The sequence below is a fragment of the Gopherus flavomarginatus genome, chromosome 2, assembly GCF_025201925.1.
Source record: "Gopherus flavomarginatus isolate rGopFla2 chromosome 2, rGopFla2.mat.asm, whole genome shotgun sequence".
NCBI classification, from domain to species: domain Eukaryota; kingdom Metazoa; phylum Chordata; order Testudines; family Testudinidae; genus Gopherus; species Gopherus flavomarginatus.
In genome coordinates this window covers 290,962,201-290,987,863 of record NC_066618.1, presented here as the reverse complement: position 1 = coordinate 290,987,863, position 25,663 = coordinate 290,962,201, and positions in this window count along the sequence as shown.

Here is a 25,663-nt window from a genome sequence, read left to right as displayed (position 1 = left end):
AAAAAGCAGCGGAGGCTGTGATCAGTTTGCACTGGAAGTAAATTAAACCAGATAGTAAAGAAGAGAAGATTTAACAGTACAACAAAGAGTTTGTTGCATTTAGAAATAGCCTGCAAAGCTCTGCACCTAGTGCTATGTGAACAATTAGGCTTTATGAAAGTCTTCATACATATTTAGGCACGTCAAAGGACAAATACAAAGAAGAGTGTAAGAAACTGCAGTGCAATGATGGATTGTTCCCTTTATAGGTAACCAGAAAAGCCTTGACTTGAAGAACTAGAGCAGGGGGGGTGGGGGGAAGCAGGAGGGGGGGGGAGTTCCACTTAGAAAAGGTTTATTAAAGGAAAATAATCCCTCAAGTAGATGCTCCCCACTTTCCTGTCGGTGCTTCAGACAGGCACAGTTCTCGGTGTTAAACACTGTGCAGGATTCAGCAGGGACTCTGTAGTAACGATATGTTCATTAGGAACAACGAGTGCTTCGAAAACAAATGGTGTTAGCAGCAGCACTGGATGTTGTTGCCCCTGCCAATACCGTCCGTAAATCACCCTGTTGCCGTTGTGTATGTGCCAGATCTAGGGAACACTAACTGCACACAACAAACCAGCCAACCTCAGAGCATCAAGGGGGAAGCATAAAACTAACTCTCATCATTGCTAAGGGGCCCTTTGTGTGGCGTCCTGTTGTGACAATTGGCTACAAAGTTGCCACACTCTTGAGCCCACCTGTAAATAGGATGTAAATGTTCATGAAAAGGTCACCATAACATAGAATATCAAGTGCTGATGGGATAAGGTACAAATGGGAGACAAAAGAACTGAATTAGGCTAGACAGAAAGGCCAAGCTGGTATGATTCAAGGCCTATGTTGAAATCCTTCTTGTTAAAAACAGGAGCTGTGGAGCCGGCAGTTAATGAGCCAAAATTGCTATGTCGGATCTTAGGTCTAATTGGTGGACACAATAACGTGGCGATGGGCTATGCCACACACAAGTTTTCTTTTGGGGGAGCCTTAAAGAGAGACTTTGCGGGGAAACGAAAAAACAGACCGAGGCTACCGGCGCAAGCCACACCAGCCTGGCTGCATCCCCACACTTTCCTGGGACCCTGGACTGTCAGCATGCTGATTCCGAGGGATGCCCTGACCAGATCAGGCCAGAGAGAGGGCCAGATGACATGGCCACCCCTACCAACTCCAGCTGAATCCCAACCATTGCCTGGGATCACCGTTGCTACCAGCATTGATACCATCTAAGAGACTGTCAGGCAAGGGAGCCTTTCCCTCTAAGATTGGCCTTTAACAACAACGGCAGCAATGGCATCTCCAGCCCAGCTCAAGTAACTGCTTCTTGCTTAGCCCAGAATTCAATTATTACCATCTTTAATCCCATCTAAGAGACTGTCAAACAAGAGGGGGGTTTTCCTTCTAAAAACTGGCTACAGCTCAAGAGAACAAGGGCTGTTGTGAAGAACGAAAGCCTTATTGAATACTTGACATTGCAAATGATTTCCTTCTTTTCTGTATCTTTAAAAGGATTTTTAATGGCGTGTTTGCCATGCTGCTAAGCAGGCTGAGGTCACTGTGTACCAAGCCCCGGATTCTGTTTAACACTGTTCAATGTTGGACAGTGACTGGGTTAGGTTAGCCCATATATTGCATCTAAAGTAATGCAACTGTCAAAAAGGGGTACTTCCGGCCTCCCATTCTGTTTGCTTTGTATATGGAGAGACAGGCTGCAGTGTTGTCAGTAGCCTGATGACACTCTGCTCTGAATTTGTATCTCATCTGAGCATCAGAGTGAGCCTGCCTTGTGGATGAGAGCGAGCCAACTGACGCTCAGTTATGGTGAAGCTGAGAGGTTGGGGGAAGCAACAGGAAGACTGGACAATGGTTAGAATCAGGGCCCAAACCCAGACCTCAGCTCTGAACTGTGGCTCCACATCTGGACTTCAGAGGGAAAGGAAAGTGCAAAAAGTAATATTTATACACCCCCCCCCCAGGTGCTCTGTAGAAATGTTGGAAGGCAGGTTGCCTACTCCAAAGTGCTTATGAAGTAAATAAGACCTAACCCAACAAGAGAAGAGAAACAGATAATGGCATGAGTGGGTGGAGTGAAGACTAAGGGTTACTGTGGTAAATCTAGCTATGGTACTGTTACGCATTTGTTTTACGTTTACTGTACCTTTAAATCCATACGGAATCTTCTCTCTACAGTCATAGGCAGCCATTTTACATGATGGGAGAGTGCAACTTGTGCTGTCTTGTGGAAACTTTACTTTTGTTCTTTCTTATTTTGTTAGCCTGTTAATCCAAAGGCCATCTGGACTGAAGAAACCTGTTTGCTCTCTGTGTGTGGAAAAGCAACACATGCACATAATGTCACTTCAACTGTAAATTACTGGAGTTTCTTCTTACTCTTGTGAAATGAGTAAAGTCATGACCCAAAACAAGACAGTTTACAAGAGACTTAGTGCAGGGTTTGGCCATTAATATAGTACACTTAGCTAAGGGTAGGTCTGAACCTCACTTTCTCTCTTCTTTTCTGCACGCCCTCCATCCCCCTTGTCTGATTTGGGAAGCTTACGATCAGAGCAGGTCTAAAGGGCACTGGAATGGGAAGAAAAATAATTGAATGCTCTACCGCTTTCTAGATGGTTCTTTCTAGAAAAGGCAAAGGTTTTTAGCTCTGGTCATCTCAGGTTTCCTTATATAAAAAGGCAATTAAATGGTGCTTTAAGAGCTGCAGGTGGAAGGACAAGAGACCTGGAAGTGGTAAGAATCGTGATTTTCTTTTGAATGGTGTGATGGGTTGTTTTCCTCACACTTGCCTGGAAAGGTTTAGTGAAGTCTAAAAAGGAGGCTAATTAACCCAACAGGCCACAGAGAGAATCAGGTGCCTAAATAATACCTGTACTGAGGGAGGGAGCCCAGCTGGGAAGGAACAGGCTAGGCTGGGCTGGACTGATAAAGACAGGACATTGGCAGCAGAAAGAAGGGCTGTTGGGAAAGGCTGAAGTCATTTCCTGGGAGGAGGGAGGAGTGTTTGAAGGCCACAGAGACGTGCATCCTGCAATTTCTCCCTGGGAAGAGGCAGTGGTGAAGCTGGCAGACCCAGAGAAGAAAGGGAGAGCCAAGTTGTTAGGAAAGCGCTCCGGGAAATGTAGCAAGGTCTGGGATGGAACAAACCTTGACTGTTGGATGGAACCCAGAGTAGTTCCCCAACCAGCCACTGGGGAAGTGGCACCAGCGGGGCAGTGACTAGGAAGACTGCTTGAGCCTGTTTCTGGAACCAAGATTTTCCAACCCTGGAAGGGGAAACCATTTGGTGACCTGGCCGGAGAGCCAAGTCAAAAAGCGAGAATGGGGCTGCAGACCCAGACAGAGAAGTGGAAGATGGTGGGCAACTACAGGAAGGAGCGTTGACCTTGTGAGCTATTCCCCAGAATGACCAGGAGGAGGCGCCATCTGACCGGTGAGTGGAGCACCCTGTCACAGATGGGTTCACCTTTCTCTCCTATTTGGCTGTCACACATTCCAGTAATCTCAGTCCCCCGGGTCTGGCTCCATTATGTAAATAACTGATGATAATCAAAGTGAAATCTCAGCAGGTCTCTGTGGGATGGAAAATCTATGATGCGAGGTGCCCCTCCTAATGAGGAAGAGCAGAGAGCTATGGCTCCTGGAAATGCAATAAACATCATTCATTGAAAAGAAATGAACCAATGATTAGGCTCTACAGCGCATTAATTTACAGGGCATATCCCAATAAGTGTGAACGCATCAGTAGTAAATAGCCTGGTAGACAAAGCAATTACTCTATGCTAAAGACACCTTTGAAGAAAGGACTTAGCAGAAAAAGAGAGATCGCAAGCTCAGGGGGGCTTCTGGGGCCACATGATATTAAACAAAACAAAGCAAAAAACTGACACATACAAAGAATGGACACTACCCCAAAAGTGGAGCAGATGGAGGTTGCCCTTAGGTGCATTGACCCCCTGGGGAAGGTAGTATTTAGGGCTATCTCCTTCCCAGGACCCATATTTCTTCCTTTTCCTTCCCGCCTTCTGTCTTACCAGCCTAACAACTCTTAGTCTCCTCCTTCTGTCATCTGATCCTCCAAAAATGTTGGCCTCATTTCCACTAAGGAAATTCCCAGCCATGCGCCGGCATCATCTGTGGGAACTAAAACAGTGCTGCAAAGGACACACCATTGTGCAAACGACCCTGGAGCCAATCTGAGAAAAACTATGACTGAGCAGAAGTGGGGGCACCTGCAGAGCAGCGGCCAGGTGGGCATGAGCTCTGGACTTAATCTGTGTCTCTTATGTTTGAACGGTGCCTGCTCTAATGGGGCCCTGACCCTGAAGGAAGCCTGTGGATGCCACTGTAATAGAAACATGGAATAAGAGAAGCCACCCGCTCTTGACTTCTAATCCTAGTTTTGCCGTGTGGCCTTCGGTAAATCGTTTGACCTCTCTGGGCCTCAGTTTCCGCATTGGCAAAATGGGGATGCAAAGGACTCTGTTGTTTTCTGTTTACAGCATGTGCCAGTTCTAGGCTCTGAGCTCATGTACAACTCAACCCTAGAACCCTGCACTGCAGCAGAAGCCACTTCACCATCCCACTCCCAGGCCTGGGGACACGGTTAGCTATGGGTGTTGCAGGACGGGCAGGGAGTGCCAGTTCCTCAGCCAGCTGTGAGAACCCAGGGCTAGGGGACTTCAGAATTGCTCTAGCCCTGTGTTCTTAGTGAGGTATGGAGGACAGTTCAGCTGTTGCAGGCTGTCTCTCAGGAAATGCAGCTGCTCTGATTGGCTGCCCTTCCCTGGAAGGCAGGGGAGAGCAGCCAATGAGGCAGGGATAATTTGGTAGTACTGTAGGAGGGTCTGAAAACTGGTAGAGTTGACAAATCTGCAGAAATGACTTGGGAGCCGGGGCAGTCTTTGAAGTACAGGCCCATGTGTCATACAGCAGCTGAGTAACTCTGAGATATACAGATGAGCATTTCATCAGAGCAAGGTGTTTTCATCATTTCGGTCAAACATTTTATAAATAATTTCTGAGCCTTGTCATGCCTGCGTTTCCCCACTGGTAAACTGAGGATAGTACAACACATACCTACCTGCCTCTTTAGGGTGATTAATGTTTGTACATCAGTTTGGAAGCATAAAGCACTGCATAAAAGTGCTACGTGTTGTGTGTGACTGACTCCAGTCCTAATGCTATCCTGGCTACGTCCCCTGAGCTACGGCACCCAATATAACTGTCTATTTAGCCTATATCCTCAGCAGCCTCTGCATTCTCTCACTGCACCTTGGAAACCAAAGCTCTATTCTTGCCAACTAATCACTTTCAGATGAACGGGCGAGTGCATGGCATCTTGGAGTTTTGCAGTCTAAGAAAAGAAATGAGGACCTATTTTTAAAGATTAGCTTTTCCCCCATGTGCTGTGACAAACTGGAGTTTGGGAGAACATTTGTACAGCCGTCGCAATCTGCAAGGTGCAGTTCTCAGAAGTGTATCGGAAACTAGTAAATGATGGTAAACAGAATACAAGGAAATACAAAAGTGCGGGGCTAGGATTTACAGCTGAACATGGAAGTACGGGTAAATATTGGGCAATTTCAGAATATATCTGTCAGCAAATAGTCTGCAAAAAGCCACTGCCCACCCCCACACCTATTTTTAAACCCACAGATTTAACAGCCCACGATGGGGCATGGTTAATGAGATGTTTTTCAGTAAATATGACTGCAAAAAACCACCCGAAAAGCAAGTCTCATCTCCTTGATATATTTTACAGTTAAGGAACCCAATAAGCGAAGTAATGGCAATGATATACCTATAACATGATTTGAAGAGTGCATTTTTATCATTAGAGTCTGGGGGAATTGCCTTAGCGCTATAAAGTCCTTTAGGCCTTTGGTCAGAGTAATAACTTTTCAATGTTATTAGTAGCTCTGTCAATTCTATTGGAAAGTTAACAAATTAGATGTTAGAAAAAATCCCATTTGATCCTCTTGAAGGCTATTGTGTTCAGGAGGAAATACAGCACCTTGTGGTTCAGATCAAAAAGAGACCTTGGGCCTCTGTGCCCAAGCAGGGCCATGCTGGGTGACTAATGTTGATTGTGAGCTATTTATCCTTTAAATCATGTTCATGAACTGATTATGTTGCTTAACACATCTTTGGTGATTTGATTGTGAGCCTGCAAGGACTTGAATAGAAACAGATTCAAAAGAAAATCTGCCACAGAGGAGCTGAAAGGCAAATGTAGCCTCTAGGTAAGGATGTTCTTGGTGCTCTGGTATTACCAAACAATAGCTCCTGATTAAAATGCCATTTTTGCAGTGCTCAGGGCTGCTATGCATTCACATCTATCTTAAAAGAAGTGGGTTAAGCTGACTGAGATGTACAAGGGAATACTGACTTTGTCTGCAGATCTTTGTGTAGCTAAAAGAAATGACACTGTACTTCAGGTTTACAAAAAAAATTGAAAGATAGAGCATGGAGAAAACAGCAGTTACTAACCTGTTCTGTAACGGTTGTTTGTCGAGATGTATTGCACATTCCTTCCACGTTTGGTGTCAGTGTGCCCAGCACATGGCTGTTGGAAACTCTTTCCCTCAGCTGTACCTGTTGGGTGGCTTGAATGCCCCCTCCTGCCATATGCTACCGGGTGGAGGTATAAAGGGCAGAGACGACCCTCCCTACCCCAGTTCTTCTTGCTGGAACATCTTGCTGGGTAGGCGGGTAGGTTGTGGAATTGGCATATGCAACATATCTTGAAGAACAATAACAGTTATGGAACAGATTAGTAACTGTTTTCCCTTCTTCAAGTGATTGCTCATGTGCATTCCACTCTTGGTGACTGTCAGACCATAAGAACAGGAGATGGGATTGGCGTCTATTTCAATGAAGATTGGAGAACAACTCGTCTAAACTAGCATTGTCCCCGGAGTCTTCAGCTATAGCATAATGGAGAGCAAATGTATGGCCCGAGGATCAGGTTACACTACAAACATCTGCAATTGGAACTTGAACTAGAAAGGCTGCCAAGGCCAACTGTGACCTCATGAAATGAGCTGTGACTCTGTCAGGTGGAGTGACGTTAGTCAGATCTTAGCACATGCATGTGCAGGATGTGATCCAGGAAGAAATTCTCTGGATGGAGACTGATTGGCTTAGTCTGTCCACCACTGGTATGAACAGCTTGGAGGAGTTATGAAAGCATCTGATTCTGTCCTAGTAAAACGATCTGGCACTCCTGACATCCAAGGCATGCAAACGTTGTTCCCCCCTCTCCATATGTGGCTTTGAATAAAAAATGGGCAAATAAATTGGCTGGTTGATGTGGAAAGAAGAAACCATCTTTGGGATGAACTTTGGATGAAGACGCAGGTAAGCCTTGTTCTTCAAAAAGATCATATACAGAGACCCCAACGTTAATGCCCACAGCAACCCTACACTTCTGACCAAGGTAATGGCCTCCAAAAATTCCACCTTCATTGATGGATGCAGCAGACAGCAGGTAGCCAACTGCCCAAACAGAGAACCCATAAGACTTGACAAAATTAAGTTTAGATCCCATGGTAGAACTAGGCCTTGCAACTGACTAAGTCTCTAAAAAAATGTATGGACCTGTCACTTGAGAAAATAGAGCGATTGCTTTCAGGTGGAACACTGAAATAGTTGCCAGATGTACCTTGATGGAACTAACCACCACACCTTGGTGTTTCAGGTATAATAAGTAGTCTAGAACATGTTGAACTGAAGAACTGGTTAGTGATACTCCAACCTGACAAGACCAGATGGAAAAAAAATGCTTCCATTTAGAGAGGTAAGTAGCTCTTGTAGAAGACTTTTTATCTTTTAGCAGGACCTCTTGAATGTCTTTCAAGGAAGCCTGCTCTCTAATGTCTAGACATGGAACATCTATGCAGTAAAATGAAAGGATTGTGGGCTTGGATGGAGTAGGTGACTGATCCTGGAGATTAGGCCTGAGTCAGGTGGAAGTGAAATTGGAGCTTTCACTGACCATGCCAGGAAAGTGGGGAAACAGTGCTGATGGGCCTATGCTGGGGCTATAAATAGGTCTCTGGCCTGGTCCTGTCTTATCTTTAGAGAGATCCTGTAAATGAGCAGGATCAGTGGGAAAGCATAGAGGATCCTGCTTGAACACATCAGTAAAAGGCCTCTGTTATGGGATCTGGGCTGTGACCACATAGGGAGCAGAGTTGCTGCCTCTTTCTGTTGGTCTTTGTCACAAATAAGTCCACCGGGGAACCCCTCACTGCTGGAAGATCTATTTGCTCACATTTGGGTGAAGAGATCACTTGTAGTGACTCATAAACAATCTGCTCAGGTGATCTGCTAGATCATTCTGTATGCCTGGCCAGTAAGATGCTTCTAGATCTATCCAGTTGCTCATACAGAGCTCCCAGAATAGAGTCACTTCTTGACAGAGTGAAGAAGAGTGGGCTTCCGGACTCTGTGTTGTCTGATATGACTAACAGGCTGCTGCCCCTGATCTGCTATAGAAATACTTGGCATGTCAGTCTGACAGCTCTCAGTTCTCTGACATCCATGTGTAAAGTTAAGGACCTTAGACCCTGTGTCTGTACAGAACCCAGATGGGCTCCCAATCCCGGGGCAGAAGCATCTCTCACTAGCATGAGTGTCAATTGCAAGCAAGCAAATGGAACATCTGCACATACACTGGATGGGTTTGTCCAGCCATCTAGGGGAGTGAGGACATAGGAGAGCAGTCTGACCACTGAGTCTAACTGATGGTGCTTGGTGAGTAGAATGATGCCAGCTAGCCCTACAGTTCTGAGGTGCAGTCTGGCATATTGAATCATGTAGGTGAAAGAGGCCATGTGACCCAGAAGCCTCAAACAGTTTTGTGCTGCTGTGAGCAGGTGATCCTTCAAACTTGTAACAATTGGTCAGATGGCCTGGAACTTGGAGTTGGGAAGAAAAGCCCTGGCTTGAGATGAGTCCAATACAGCCCCTATAAACTCTATCCTCTGGATAGGAGAGAAGAGAAATTTGATTAACAGTCCCAGAGCATTTAACATTCGCTGGATCAGGTCAACACTGTTCTGCACTTATAGTTTGGGCTGGCCTTTGACAAGCCAGTCACCAAGGTAGGGGCAAATCTGTACTCCCGAGGAATGCAGCTACTAATGCCATGTTCTTTCTAAAAACCCTGGGAGCTACTGACAGCTCAAAAGGTAATAGAGTAAACTGAGATTTTGATTTACCAGAAATCAGAGGTACTTCCTGTGAGACTGATTGATTGCCACTTGGAAGTAGACAACTTTTAAGTCTAGGGAAACATACTAATCCCCAGCATCCAGGGAAGGGATAATAGAAGCTAGGGTGACCATGCAAAACTTTCTTTCTAAAGAATTTGCTGAGATGACGCTGGTCTAAAGTTGGTCTGAACCCCCGAGTTGCATTTGGGATTAGGAAACACTGGGAATAAAACTCCTTCCCTCTGTGACCACATGGAATCTCCTTTATGGCTCCTAAGAGAGAGAGTGATTGTACTTCATGAATAAAGAGTTTCTTGTGAGAGTGGTCTCTGAAGAGGGTCAGGGATGGATAGAAGCAAACTGGAGAGCATAGCCCACTTCCAATGTGCCCAAGACCCACTGATCTGAAGTAATTCAGGACCAAGCACTGTGGGAGTGGAATAGACAGTTTACTAGTGAGGGAGTTCAGGTCTGGAGAGATGAAGATTGGTACGGCATCAAAATGCTGCCTTTGCATTCCCCAGGTGCCTTGAAGGGCCTGGAGCAGGAACCAAAGCAGCAGGATGGAGAGGCCTATGCCTATAACCCCTAGACCTGCTTTTTGGCAGGTTCTGCTGAGAAGATGTGGAATATCAGTGTGTCTCCTGTGGCCAATCATGCTTCCTAAGCACTGCAGATGGGTATAAAGGTCTCTAGAGCCACCTTGAAGTCCATAGGTTAAGTCCCTGGAGCTTGCTATCCATCTGGTTCAAAACTAGAGAAGGACCATTGAATGGCAAGTCCTGGATAGTACTCTGGACTTACTGGGAAAGATCAGAAATCTGCAACCAGGATGATCTACACATGGCCACTGAGGAGACACATGATTCTAACTGCTGAGTCAGGTGTGTCCAGTCCCACTTGCTGTGAAGTTCTCGTGACTAATTTGCTCTCATTGACCAGGGAAGAGAACTCCTGCTCCTGAGAACAGCTCTCTGAACTTTTCCATAGGGCCCCACAAATTAAAATTGTATCATCCCATTAGTAATATGCAGCTGCAACCCCCATGTTGAATAAATATTTCTGCCAAATAAGTCTAGCCTCTTAAAGTCTTTTGATTTGGGGGTGGAAGTCTGGTGCCCTGTTACACTCTCTCGTTAGCCAACATGATGACTCTTGAGCCTGGAGGTGGGTGAATATAAAGGTACTCAAAACTTTGGGAGGGCACATAGTGCTTTCCTTCTGCCTTTTTACAGGTGGGAGGCAAAGATGATGGAGTCTACCATAAAGCCTTTATTGGATCTAGTACTGCCTCATGAATTGGCAGAGGCATGCTGGAGAGACCCACTGATGAAAAAATGTGCACTAGGCAATGTGAGGACTACCTGATCTCTTCCACCTGTACACCTAAGTCTGCAGTCACTCTCTTTAACAACTCCCGATAAACTTTAAAATCATCAGGAGTGGATGGATTTGTCCTGGATGAAACAGCCTTATCTAGAGAGGATGAAGAGGAAGCCAGGACTGGAGGGGGTAGAAACTCTTCTACCAGCTTTTGCTGTGGTTCTGATGTTCGGTACCAGCCTTGGTATGGACTCTGGGGATGGAGCTGCTTGGTGCATAGACTCTGCCTTCTAGACGAGGATACTAAGTTTGCACTGTGTGGGGAAGATCTGAAAGCTGGGGAAAACCCCAAGGGTTCCAAAACACTCACTGGTACGGAGCAGGGCATTCCCAGGGCAGGTCCCATTGAAGGGTCATGGTGGTAGGTTGGGGAGAGGTTCTTTGAGCAGACTGGTAGGCCTTGCTTCAGTGTTGTTAGATGTAAGATCCTACCTGTGACTCCAGCGATGAAGATTTGCCTTCCTCTGACCATGGAGGGGCTGATCCATCAGTGCGGGAGACCAGTGCCAAGAGCCTGACAATGGGTGGAGCAATGTCATCATAAATGGTACCGAGGTCCTGCCGGTCGGGGAAGCAGGGAAATTCAGTACTGGAGGTTGAATCACTGGTGTGTTTGTTTTATTTGCTCAGTAATCTGCTTTAATCAGTTTGCTGTCCCTTATAATCACTTAAAATCTACCTTTTGTAGTTAATAAACTTGTGTTTTGTTTATTCTCAAACCAGTTTGTGTAATTTATACCTGGGGGTGGGGGGCAGAAAGCTGTGCATATCTTCCTCCACATTGAGGGAGGGGGCGGGTTTCATGAGCAGTACAGATCTCGGTGCAGCACAAGGCAAGACAATTTTGGGTTTATACTCCAGAGGGGGTGTGCACTTGAGTGCTGGGCAATCCCCGCTGAGTCTTCCCACACAGAGCCGATCTCAGTCTCCATGTCCTTTTGCAGCTGGGTGTGGCCATTCCTCTGTTTGTGCTAGAGAAGGCTTGAGGGCCTGGCACAGCAGGACAGGGAGCAGGGAAGCCCATGCTGGTGGAATAGGTGGGCTCAGTGGGGCCCTGTAACTGTCTGGACTCACTGCCGTGGCGCCTCCTGCTGGTGACTTCCAGGAATTAGCTCGTTCCAGCTCCTGAGCCCCCTCTGCAGGCCATTGATCCGCCTTACCGCTTACTGTTGGCCCTCGTGTCCCTCCCTGGACCCAGTGCCCCTTTTACCTGGGGTGCTGCCCCCTGGCAGTAACCCCTTTCTCTCAGGGTCTGCCCCTCCCAGGGGAGCCCCCGCCCACTAACCCACCTCTCCTCAGTGTATGGCTACTGCCAGTTATTGTCTAGTCCCACATGCCCTGGGGCAGACTGCAGTATCAGCCTACTCATCACTGGCAAGGTTGGGTTTAGAGCTGCTGCCTTTGCCTACCCCTGGGCTGCCCTCTGCAACCCCCAGTACCGATTAGCCCAATGCTAGGCCGCAGCCTGGGTCTTTCCAGGCTGGAGCTCCCCAGCTCCTCTGCCTTTCCCCAGCCCTGTTCCACTCAGGTACCCTGTGTCTAGCTCTCTGCAGCCAGGCCCTTTTCCCTCTACAGGCAGAGGGAGACTGAGACTGCTTCAGCCCAGCAGTCCCTTTATAGGGCCAGCTGAGTCCATTTGAGGCATGGCCACAGCTGCGACTATTTCCCCACTCAGCCTGGGCTGTTTTCCCAGCCTGCCAGCCCTCTCCCAGGGCTGGTTCCAACCCTGTCAGGGCTGGAGAGGATCACCACCGTGCTACAGACCCCAGTACCCCAGAAAGGTGTGGGGGGGAGCAACCAGTTGCACACTCCTCCAGATTTGTGCCTAAGTTTCAGGTGCCCTCTACTTCACTCCTTCTCATCCCTCTTACCAAATTTTAAAAGCTCTGCATTTCTTCCTCAGTACGGGTGAGGGAGAACAGTGCCAGGATTCTGCTAAAGCTGGCGGTGCTCCTCTCTCTGATGTTTAGTTTAAAATTAACTCTTCTAATTATACTGAAGACTTGACTATATATAGACAACCTACATTTACAAAGGCTGAGAGAGAGACCCGTGCTGGTACTGAGCAGAGGCCAACGATCCTCGCAGGTGGTGAGAAGGAACTGAGGGGGAGCGGGGAGGGTGAGTGGCTCTGCCCTTTATACATGTGCACAGTGATACATGGCTGCAGGGTGAATTTGAGCCATCCAATGGATACTGCTGAGGGAAAAGTTTCCCAGAGGTGTGCACTGGGCGCACTGACACCAAGAGTGGAATGCACAGGTGAAATCACTTGAAGAAGAATAGCAGGTAATTTGGTGTGATGCCTAAAATTTAAAAGGGAAAGGTTGGGGGGCTTTTCACCTCTGCTACCCTCTTTGAATATTTACCAGCCACTTCTGGTCTTTGAATCCCATAGCATCAGAAGAACAAGAGTTCACTGACAGCAATAATACTACTACTTAGCAAAATAATAATAATAATACTTACCACGTACATAGATCTCTTCATCGGTGTGTCACAAAGCACGTTGCAAAGGCACGCAAGCACAATTATCCTTAGTCTCTAGGTGGGGAGACTGAAGCACAGCTCACACTGGGAATCCATGGCACAACCAGTACGATAGCTCAGAACTCCTGACCTCTGATCCAGTGCTTTATCCACTGCTTTCCCAGGCTGACACGTTTTGTTGATCTGCAGGTGTCTGGAATCAGGGCCTGCAGCAGAGTCGATCTCTGGGCAACCAAACAAGCACAGCTATCCTGTAGTAGGCTGGCTGACTGGCTACACTGCCTGAGTGGTTGGAAGCCCCAGCTGCAGCAGCAGTTCAGTTTTTGCTCAAAGCAACCACCCAAGGCCGTGACAGCTCCTGTGCTAGCTTGTTCCCAGCTTTTCTCCAGTCCTGTTCCAGCCCTGCTTTTGCCTTGACCCCAGCCTTACCCCTCTCAAGCTCTCAACAGTGATCCCTCGATACGAGGATGATGTCTGCCGGGTGAAAAGTCATTGATGAGACTTAAGATGGATGGGACGTTCAATCCCCGTGCTCACTCCAAGTAACCCAGCCCTTACCCTCAGCTCTGATTCCTGACTTCGGATCTGACCTTTGGCCTCTGACTCAGGCTTTGACCATTGGATCTGATTCCTGACTTGGACTTACTTCCCTCAGCTAACTTCCCTTAGCTCTGGCCTCTGGGCTCTGATTCCTGACTACCACTACTGCCACCCCGGTCACTGACAGCAGGGAAAGTCATCAGAGAAAACTAGTTGGGTTTTTTTCAAGCCAAGACCTGGGAGAGTTGATAAAGCAAGAAACTTTCTCCTCAGAATAACTTCCATTTGCTCAAAGGGCTGAGATTAGATGATAACAGAATAGTTGCCATCTCTAGCAGGTGTTACATGTATGTGTCTAGAAATTGAGTCTTGGACCAATCGGGAGATGGTTTTGAATCAACTGTTGAAATGGCACAGGCTGTATTTCTGAAAATCTGCTGGAGTTAAGCTGACAATTACATGGAACAGAAATGGAGGTAATTTTTGTGTGTGAATGAGAGAATGGAATCTCATCCTCAATACCTCAGACAGGGCAAATGAGATTCAAGTGATAATTAGTGTCTGTTGGATTTCTGCTTGGTTACTAATGGTTTGAGTTTAACTGTCAGAAAAGAACTGTGAACTCAGGAAGTGATTCCTGGAAGTCAAAGAGCTTCTTCATCCATAAGGTGTAAGTCCCTCTCAGATGTAACAACTCATTTGGAGAAAAGAAATAAAAGACTGGGCAAAGCAATTAGCAGCTGTTCTCTCTCTTAGCTGATTTTCTTTAAAATCAGTGGAACTGACAAAGTTGTGTTGAAGCTAGTAGGCTGCTAGCATTAAGGTATCCCACTAACAGAAAGGGGTGTGTGTTGCTCCATTTGCTTTGCCTGGTCTAAGATTAGATAAACTGAGCTCCATTCACATACTCTGCACTGAGCCTGATGGCCAGAGAAAGGCAGTGGGTGGTTTATCAGTTCTTGCAAATGCTTACTGCTCCAACTCCGGCTGACCCAGGAGATTAAGGAAGCATGAAAATTAACCATCAGCTGTGACGAGGCATCCACAATTCTAATAAAAGTTTGTTTTGCAGTTAACTTTTGACACTTCATTATTTTGCATTTTCTAGTCCTTTGTGCTGAGGAGCAGGAGGTTGAAATGCTCTGAGAAATGCTCTCCTGCTGGTATTTCCTCTTTCACTCCCTAGTCACTTGTCATTGAAATTATCATTGAGCAAATATCTCACCATCTCCTTGCTCAGCTGGATCTCTTCAGCCCTCTGGCCACATTCCTTTACAAGCCCTTTCCCCTTCTGTTCCCTGTAGAACCCCCAACTCCATCCTTTGTCTCTCATATAAACCTAGGAGTCCCCACTGGGTGCTCTCTCCACAGCCTCTCTCTCTCACAAGGCAGCCTCTCTTTTGCACACATTCCACACCCTACTTATCACCCAAGGGTCACCTTGTCCGCCCGCTTGATTTCCACAGCACTGCCTTCTCTTAGTGCTCTCCCAACTTCTCTGGCTATTCGTTTGGTATCTCCTTTGATAGACTGTCCTCCTCTCCTCTCTCCCATTTTTCATGGGTGCCCCATAGGGCTGGCTGCATTCTTTTCTCACTCTATGCCCACTCAGTGACCTCATCTGCTCACATGGAGTCAGCTATGGTCTCCATCTTGGCAGTTCACAAATCTAACTCTCCACTCTTGACCTGTCCCCCTCAGTTCATTGATGCAGTTCTAGACCCATTTCCCTGATATTAAATCAACTTCAAATTGACAAGTCAGCAACAGAATTCCTATTTCTGCCTACCACCCCGTTTACACCTCCACTCACTGTCAGGGTTGAATACACCACCATCCTCTACTTCACTCAGGCCCAGAACCATGTGTGTGTGTGTTAAGCTCCTCCCACTCCCTTATCCTTACAACTAGGCCAGCCCAATTTTTGTTCCATCTTCATACAGAACATTTTTAAGGACAGATCTTTTGTCTCTGCTCACAATTCTAAATTTTCATTCAGGCCAACATTATCTCATCTTGATTATTGTAACCTCCCCACCTCTGGCTTCCATGACACCATCTCCTCCCATCCACACAAAGCACAGGACAACTTCCTTGTGCATTACATCACCATATCTTTAAATCCTTCCATTGGTTCCCCTTCCTCTTATCAAGTTCAAGAACCTTCCCAAGCTTGGCCATCCTTATCCTTGTCTCTTACCCCTCCACTCCATTAATTCCAGACCTCATTTGTCTACCGTTATCTCTGTGCTTTCTTTATCCTCTATGTCTGCAAAGCTCTTCATGACCTCATCTCCAGACCACTATCCTTTCTATAATTAAGGTCCTTCTGAAGACTCTTTTGTTCTGGTGCCTACAAAAATTAGTTACGTTCTATTTGTTTATGTTCTTTAATGTGTTTATCTCCAACAAATAGCCAGGTAATCATACTGATGTTGCCCTCTTCTGCCCTTCCCAGCAGACTCTTTGCCCTCTTGAATTGTCTGAAATTAGTTTGCAAGGTCCTTGAGAACAAGAGCATGTCTTTGTATTTGCGTTGAGAGGGGCTTGGCACACTTTTGGATGTCATTAAAATAATAAACAATAATTAGGATTACTTCTGGCCTAACCAGAAGCATGATGTACTGGAAACATAATGAGAGTTATCAGCCCCATATCCACATTAGAAATGTTCTGAGAAGTTTCAGTCAACTATCCAGACCATATCTTCAGCTAGTGTAAATTGGTACAGTTCCACCAGAGTCAATAGTACTTCACAGTTTCACACCAGCTGAGGATCTGGACCTCCACAAACTATTTTATCTGAGGTTCAATCAGGGCTAAATTTTGTTTATACTAAACATTTCAATATTCCGTATCCGAGACCTTGTTGGTTTTTTTTTAAAGTAACATTACATTGAAAAAGAGTTAAATGACAGTACAATAATAAACCATAGAGCTCTTCAGTTACACTGTTCTGCAGCAGGAAATAATCGAGCATATAATCTACTGCAGTAGGAGATTCCAACCAAACACTGAGTTTCATACTAGATCAAGGGATTTTTAGATCATCATATACCTCAGCATGGGATGGTTGAGTTGCACTGCCGACAATGTGCAGATACTGAACTGACTCCCACTCAGTGGAAATATCACAGACATATTTCAGCGGCTCAGTTCTTTGAGATCACCATGCAGCATAGAGTGTTGAAGAGATGTGTATATCAGCTACTGTCAGGGATTTAGATGTCCGCTGCAATCAGTGAAATAAATCCAGAGCCGTAATTGAGGATCACGTAATGACCTAATCGTATAGCCATCAAAATATCAACAGATTTCAGACTATGTTAATTGTGTGTGGGCTAAGAAACCAGAGAGTTTGATTTTGTTGTTCTTCACAGGGAGATGAGCATCTCTGACAGTCTTGATCTTTCCTTTTACTTTTCCTGGGTTGTTGTTTTTTTTTTGGAAACTATTTTCTCCACAATCTTAAGTGGCTGCAGAATGGAGCTGAAGAGAGAAGGCAGATGTAATTCTCAGCAAACCCTTTCAAATAAAGAATCACTATCAACAGAGGCCTCTGCCAGATTACAACACAGCTCAGAGTCTTACTTATGATATTGCTTGGGATAATAGGGTGGGTGTCAGTAGGGGCAGCTCCTACCTCCATTAATCCTACATAATGCTCAACAACTTCAAACAACCAGACAGCTGAGATGGCAACAATGGTGTTTTAGGGCCATATTCTGACTCAGATTGTGCTGCGTGATAAAAGGCTTATCAGAGATTTTTCTGTGAAACACCATCACACACACAAAGTTAAAAACAGCAAAGATTTGCACAGGCTAGAAGAACATCTGGGTAGATTCCCACCCACATCTGAGGTGTGTGCACAGATTACATGAGGGATCATGGGTGTCAGAAAGCTCCCTTTTGTATTCCCTCAATCCTGAGGCTGCTTTGTGGACGATTGGTCCCTGAATATAATTTAGAGCAGCCTGGCGTAAGCTCTAACTTACTCTAGTTGCCAAAGATCCCAAGTGACTGATACAACAACTGCTGGTAAGCTGGGGAGCCTTGTAGGACCCATTATGCTGGCTCCATGCAACTAGGTGATCTTCTTACACTGATCCTCCCGTGACCTGCTACCCCAGCTTTAATATCATTTTACAGCAGAGGTGCAGAGCAACATGGCTGCAACATAGACTCTGGGCCACAGTCTTCAGAGGGCTGTTCTTGTGCACAGGTGGAAGAAATCTTTTTTCTTCTCCCTTATATATTTTGATGTTGTTGTAGAATCAGCTGAGGACAAGACCTTGTGAACATGAGATGTGTTTCCTGGAAATGGGGGATGAGAGGAAACCATTTAAACTGCTCAGTGGCAAACCTGTGCTGTACTCACAAAGAAAGAACTATGATCATTCAACTGTGCAGGCTAGATTGGGTCAGACAATAGGATAGCGTCACCAAAACTTTCTAGGAAGTTGAAGTGATGCAGAGTTAAATGTTTAATATTTGTGTTATGCGAGACTTCACTTTGGTAGCCCAGCTTGTTACTAAACAACCAATTAGATAAAGAAATCAAGGCTTTTGTTCGTTTATTCAAGGGGAAAATTACTGTCTGACACCTTCAGGGAGAACATTACCCTGTCTCCTCACTGCAAGAAGGATATGTCAATGTTTCTGAATGACAATTTGGTATTTGTCTGTGTGAGAAATGCAAAGCCTGTGGTCCCTACCCCCACAGGTGTCGCTAGGACCTAGAGGTCTAGTCTGGATACTTGGGGCCTGATCCAAAGCCTTCTGTAATCAATAGAAAGACTCCCATTGATTTCAGTGGGCTCTAGCTCAATCCCAGGAGAGAAAATGACCTGAAGGCAATATTCCAGAGGCTTATCCTTTGTGTGTTATTCCTTCCCTTTAATGTCTCACCATGATTCCTCCAGATAAAGAACCTGGATGGCTCAGGAAAGTGAAAATGACCCTTTCACTTCTAGAGCATGAATTCAAAGCCAGCCCAGGTCAGTAGTCTTAAAAATCCATGACCATTTCCTGGCTTTTCATTGGTCTTGGTGAAATGAGTTGCTGGTCTCAGGGTAATCCTTTGTGCCCAGGTGTCCACACCACAAAGCCACCATCACAACCACTACCCTTATTTGTACACTCATGGGTTCAAAAAGGGTGAAAAATGTGATTGGGCCTGGAAACAATTATCCTCTTAGCCTATAGGTGTCCCTGTTAGAACATGGGCAGAGCTGAGTGGAGATGTTTATGTACTGCCTTGTTATACTGGCTCTGTGAATTGATAGTGGACTCTGATCTCTAGGGCTGTCCGTCTGGCTGCTTATAAAAGGTCTGAGATTTTCATTGCCTCATTAGATTTCATGCTGCAAGCAATAAACTCTGCAGCCTGCAGCAGAGGCTATACTAATTTGAAAGCTATTTTTTCGGTGGTGTTATGCAGATACTATTGTGATTTAAACTGGACCTACAGCTGTAGATATCTTGACTAAAGGCAAACTTTTAATGGTGCTAGTTGATCTCCTTGATTTATCCCTCTTCCAAGCACTCCAAACCATTAGATGCAGCCATGTTTTTATGGCATTCTTGAAAGCAGAATTAAATTAATAATATATAATGAATCATTAATGAATTTTGCTGCATTTTCTTTCTGCTTAGCGGCAATGAAGTTCTAGAATGTGTTTGTCGTTCACAACTGTCCTCATATTTCCCCCTTGTAGGCCTGACTAAAAGTCTATTGAAGGAACTAGAAAGATTACTATTGACTTCATTGGGTTTTGGATTAGGCCTTAATTTCGTAAATATTTTCAAAGGCACTAATGGGATTTAGGTGCTCAGTTACCATTAATTTCCTTTTTTGTCCATTCTCTCTCCCTACATTTTTGTTTCTTCTCTCATATTCTGTCATCTTTCTACGTATTTTTGCCATCTTACTGTCCATATTTTTATTCCTATGTCCACCTCCAACAACTTCCTTCCAGTTCCCACTGCTCTTTTTCTGCCTCTCTGAGAAGTCCTTAGTAATCAGCCTCCGTCAGTTTTTCCTCCCTCTTCATTTTCTCTCCAGTCCCTCTCTCTGTCGCTCACTCCATCTTCTCTGTGCCACTCTTCCAGATCCCTCCCACTTCTCTTGGTGAGTTCATCCATGCTTGACTTTGTTCTCAGTGGTGTTTTAACACATGTCCTCTCACATGATTGCAAATTCTAGAGAAGATGCTACACAATTGTTCTAGAACCAAAATTGTCTGTTTCTAGTTGTGTCTAATAAGGATGACTGCTAGGGGTAAAAATGACTAGCAACTAAGGTTTGTCCCCTGTCCATGCTAAAATTTGCAGTCATGGTAGTTAGAGGAACTAAAAACTCAAGGGTAGACATAAGCAATGAGCTTAAATTGAAGCAAGGGCAGTTTAGGTTGGACATTAGGAAAAACTTCCTAACTGTCACTATGGTTAAGCACTGGAATAAATTGCCTAGGGAGGTTGTGGAGCCTCCGTCATTGCAGATTTTTAAGATCAGGTTAGACAAACACCTTTCAGGGATGGCCTAGCTAATACTTAGTCCTGCAATGAGTGCAGGGGACTGGACTAGATGACCTCTAGATGTCTTTTCCAGTTCTATGATTCTAGGATTATTATTATTATTTATATTGCAATAGTACCTAGAGACCCTACCCAAGATCAGAGCCCTGTTATGCTAGGGTCTGTACATACACAAAGAGACTGTCCCTGCCCTGAAGAGCTCACAATCTAAATAGACAAACAAAGTGAGAGAGGAGAAAGAGAAGCACAGAGAGATGAAATGACTTTCTCAAGGTCACCCAATAGGTTGGTGGCAGAACCAGGAATCATTTCCCTGCCTTACCTCTCTTCCATTTCCCCCCTCACCCCAACTCCAGTCTCCTGGTTTCTTTCTCTTCTTTCTCGCCTCACAAACCCAGTATATAGTGGGCAACTGATAAAAAGTCCTTCCAAGGACAATTCTCCTAATAGCGCACCTGGGTGAAGTCCCCTCAAAATTTGACCCTAATGATAGAAATTATGAAGACAAGTAAATGTAGAGAAAACCATGTCAGTCTGTGTCTCTTGAAAAAATGGAAGGCGAGGCAGCATCTGCCTCTTTGCTTGTCTGGGACTTTCAGAGTTAAATGTGCTTCTACTCAACACAGGATCTGATGAAAAGCCACATTTCTGTGTGACTTAAATCTGGGCTTTCAAAATAATATCAGAGTCAAAATGTGACTAAGCACGTCTAAGGGCTGTCATGCTTGACACTGAAGACAACTGGTCATGTCCTTTAAGTCCTTTTTAATAAGATTACTGTATTGCTCATTATACAGAGATCCAGGAAATACCTTACATTACAATACCTTTACAAAGGTAGCTAGCTGCTCAGGGATGTCCTTATTCATCCTACACCAAGGCTCTTGATGATCTCTGCTCCACACAGGAGCAAATAGAAATTATTCAGGGATGGCGTGGGCAGTGTATTGGTGGGGTGGGGTGGGGTTGGTTCAGGGTGCAGGTTCATTCCCACAGTAGCATGATTTACAGGCAGTCCCCAGTTCAGCAAAGCATTTAAGCACATGCTTAAGCCCATCCCTATTCAGTAAAGAATTATGCCCATGATCAATTTTAGGCATGTGGCTAAGTGAAGCATGTGCTTAAACACTTTGCTGCACATGGATGAATTGGGGCTTTACTCCAGGGTATTGCAACCAGTGCAGATTGGCTGCTAGTGAGTTTTCAGTGGGATCCACTGTGTTGTGTGATACATTCACTCTCATCTACCGGTCAGCATAGTAACTGAATGCCGATGCTAATGGCGGCTATGAGCATTGTTGTTGTTGATACATGCATGTTGTCAATGAACTGGAATTCATGGTGGCCACAGTGGGCTACAAAACTTGCCACTGGAAAAACTAATACAGATTTCCATAAATCCCAGGCCGATATATATAAATCTATATATCTATATATATCTCCATGATGGTGTACCCAGATTAATGTAATAATATTTTGCACGTATATGTGATGGTCGTTATCTTGGTTGACATACGTGGGGACCTACAGAGCTAAAAGCAGGAGCCAAGACAACTTGAGCTAAAGATCCTGCTATTGTGTGTGGGACTGTAATAGACTCCTATCCTCTGTGGATTGGGCACAAAGGGGAACATGTCACATGTAGCAGTGGGTTACATACACACTGTAGCCTTTCATAGGGTCACAAAGCACATTTCAAACATAGAGCAGGCCCTATTCTGACTTTAAGGCACATCCCCAAACTGAGGGGTCTTCCACAGGTAGCTCTGGCAGGTATTGTGCTCCAAGTAAGCACAATATGTTCTGGAACACAAGGGAAGTGTGGCAGTGGCTCTGCCATTTGCAAGGGTGCACTGTGTGGACTTGATGTCCAGGACATTTTAATCCCCAGAACACATTCCTAATACACCCCGAGAGTCAGATTATGGCAGTTAAGCCCTGGTGCCTGTTCTTGGGGCTGGGGGTGAAAAGGAGCTGAACAGGCTGAGTCTGAAATTGCAGCTGTGCTACCCTTTAAAAGGGTGCAGTGTGGGCTGCCCTTTGTTGCCAATGTGTGGGGAGCAGGGTCATGGTCCCCACCTCACTCCGTTTCATTGGAGGGGGCTCAAAGTGTTAGCATGAGAGAGGCCGTCCCTTTCTCGCCCAGCTCCCGCCGAGTGGCATAAGGCTAGGGGGCGCACAGTGTTTGGTGTGCCTTTTCATGCAAGGCTGGGTGCTCGCTAGACCTAAATGCTTAAAAAGTTGTGTCTTTCAGACTTGGCCTCAGTTACAGTCACTTGTTCAGAAGTCTCATTCCCAGTCTAGTAGCAAAGGCATAGCAGTATGAAAATAGAACTTGACGCAGGAGATGAGAACCTGAACTGAAATTCATTCCAAAGAAATAAGCAACTCGGAACATGTGCAAACAACTTGTCTTGAGCTGCTAGGAAGATCAGATGAAAGACAATAAAAACAATTAAGGGAACCTTAACTTATTCTTCCTGGACAAAGCCACCCAGAAGAAATGCTGTGTCAGGTACTCATATGCCCAATGTTCTACTTGTATTTTCTTTGTGAACAGTTCAAATATGTACCAACTGCTTGACTGCTTTAGAAAGCAATGACTACATGTTGGGTGAAGGCCAGGATGGCTCTGGCATTTAGCAGCATGGTTTCATTCCACCATCAGGGCCCCAGATACTGTGACTTGTTCTATGGACGCAGGCTCAGTTTGGGGACTAGGTTACCAGCTCCAAACTGCTGCAGGTCAATAGTGACTGAAAATGATGATCTGCAGCAAACTGTTCATTGGCCCATATTTAACTTGGTGGTGGCTTCAGTCTCTGTAAGAAAGAGTCCATGTTACCGAAACAAATAATATACATCACAATTGGCGCTATCCAGATAGTAGCTCAGCAGAGAAGCTGAGGACTGAATGGGCCCTGGAGACTGAGCTCCCTTTCTCCAGGCCTGAGAGAGACCCTGTAAACAAGAGCAGAGGGAGTTTGGTGCAGTGTGTGCTGCCTCTGCTTATACTTCTTCCAGTTCTGTGGTTTGGTTTCAGGATTATTTACCCAGCATCTTCCACAAACAGCAAAAAACACTCCAAATTTTACAACAAGTAATCTTTTTAAAAGGATTAAGCTACTCTGGGGCAGAAACTGATTAATTCAGATACATTTTCAACATGGAGAATGTCATCTCTGTCCATCTCCGATTTCTGGGATTCTCTGAAATTGAGAAGGGAGCTCGATCCTTCACCCCTTTGCTCAATCAGAACCTGAAGAGATGCTTTCCTGAGGGTTAGGAATGTTTGGATACTTTTCCCACCCCTCATTGTCCTTCATTTTTCCCTTCATCTTTTCACTTCTGTGTCCTGGCCAAAGCCAGGAAAGGAAATTCCAATAAATAAATTAAAAAACCCCAGTGCTGGCATATTTCCATCTATACCAGAGGCAGTACTGGAAATCCTGTGAGAGATCATCTTCTCAAAGACCAAGTGATCCAGCTGGCCTTAGCAACTGCTGGGTGCTTTGTTCAATTGCTATTAACCCAGCTCTGTTCATTAGAGTTTCAAAAAGGCAACTGCTTTTGAGCTACCCACATTATTTCCATTGACAAGATGGTAACTTAGGGACACCATCTTTTTGCTTAAAAATCATTGGCATGATATGGCCTTGTTGATTTAAGATGATATATTTTCCCATGTAAAACCTGCAGTTAAGTTCTAGGGTTGCAACAGAAGTTACTGGCTTTCTGACTAACTAACTATATATATATTGTAGCTGCATTGGGATGCCTTGGTAGCTGGGATTTAATCATTAATACCTTATAAAATCTGCTCTTTTCCTTCTGGTCATTCCGACAGGTTCCTTCTAATTACTACATGTATGCCAGGCTTGCAAATGGGCTAGAACATCTCACAGGCATTAGAGCGTAAGAGGCAACACTTTTCACAGTAACAAGCTAAAGCACTTGCTCTTGTTGCATTTAACTAGAAGCCAGCCTCCCCCTCCAATGGCAGAAAATCAATGCCACAATAGCAATTCCTTTTTGGCAAGAGACTGATAGCATTGGCCAGAACCCAGAATAATGCAAGCTGGATGTGTAATGTGCTGCCAATGTACCTTACTCCTCCTGACCTTCAGCATCGCTGGCATTCCTACCCTGGGTCTTTCTTTGAGAAGAGATTGATAATTATGCTCGGGTGTGGGATGGCACTCTGCTCCACAGCCACTGTAAAGATTAGTGTAAAGACACCAAAGCCACCGCCGTGATCTCAGCTGGATTTGAATATAGGTATACGGTCTTGAAAAGGTTGTTGTATAGCCTCACTGTACCACCTAAATCCCACCGACACTGGCTCATTCTCAAGAAGAGAAACAAAAAATGTCAAAAGGACATAAGAACAGTCACACCGGGTCAGCCCAAGGGTCCGTCTAGCCCAGTATCCTGTCTTCTGACAGGGAATGAACAGAACAGGTAATCATCAAGTGATCTGTTCCCTGTCGCCCATTCCCAGCTTCTGGCAAACAGAGGCTGGGGCACCATTCCTGCCCATCCTGGCTAATAGCCACTGATAGACCTAGGGCTTGATTCTGCTTTCACTCCTGTGTAAATAAGGGATGATGCCAAAGAAGTTACACCAGTATGAAACTGGTGTAAGGAACAGCAGAATCAGGCTCCCTAGTCATTTCACGTATCCAGACCTACATTGTCCCGAGTTTGCTAACAACATATATTAGACACAGAGGATCTTGGACTTACTTATCACTGCTTGTTGTGATCATTTTTGCTTTGCAGATCAACCCAAAGCTAGTTCCCACTGATGCTGACATGTTTGTCCTCTTGCTTATGTTGCTCAGTGGGGTCCAGTTCTAAGGATCTGGATGAGATCTTTTTGATGTACTTGAAAGCAGCCAGAGTGGTCACTCCTTTCTGAGTGCCCCTTGTCTGCAGGTGTAGTAAATTACATCATAGCTTATGGAGTGCAGCTAAAGCGAATGATATCCTGATTAGCCGACTGAGATGTTAAAGTAGCCAGAGAAACTCATTTTGTCCTTGTGATATGGAAGTTTTGCTTCCTGCTGAAGAGAGTGGTTTGGGTCCATAGTCTAAGCCTGGCTCTGGGAGTGAGGAACAGCTGCATTCTCATCCTGACTTCGGCGCTGCTTCACTGTGTGACGGTGGACAAATATCTTAAATTCCCTGCCTATCTTAAATTTTCCCTATCTGTGAAATGGGGTTAATAATGCTAATTAACCTACCTTATAGCAGTGGTTTTCAAACTGGGGTATGCGTACCCATAGGGGGTACGTGAGCGCTTGTTGGGGGAGTATGTAAGAAAAATCCTGTAATGGCAGACAGTGCATTATATTTAGTAAGACTTGGCAATCTAATCATAGATGTACCATGTCCCTATATCAGATGGGGGTACGCAGTACACTGCATTATTTGGAAAGGGGGATACA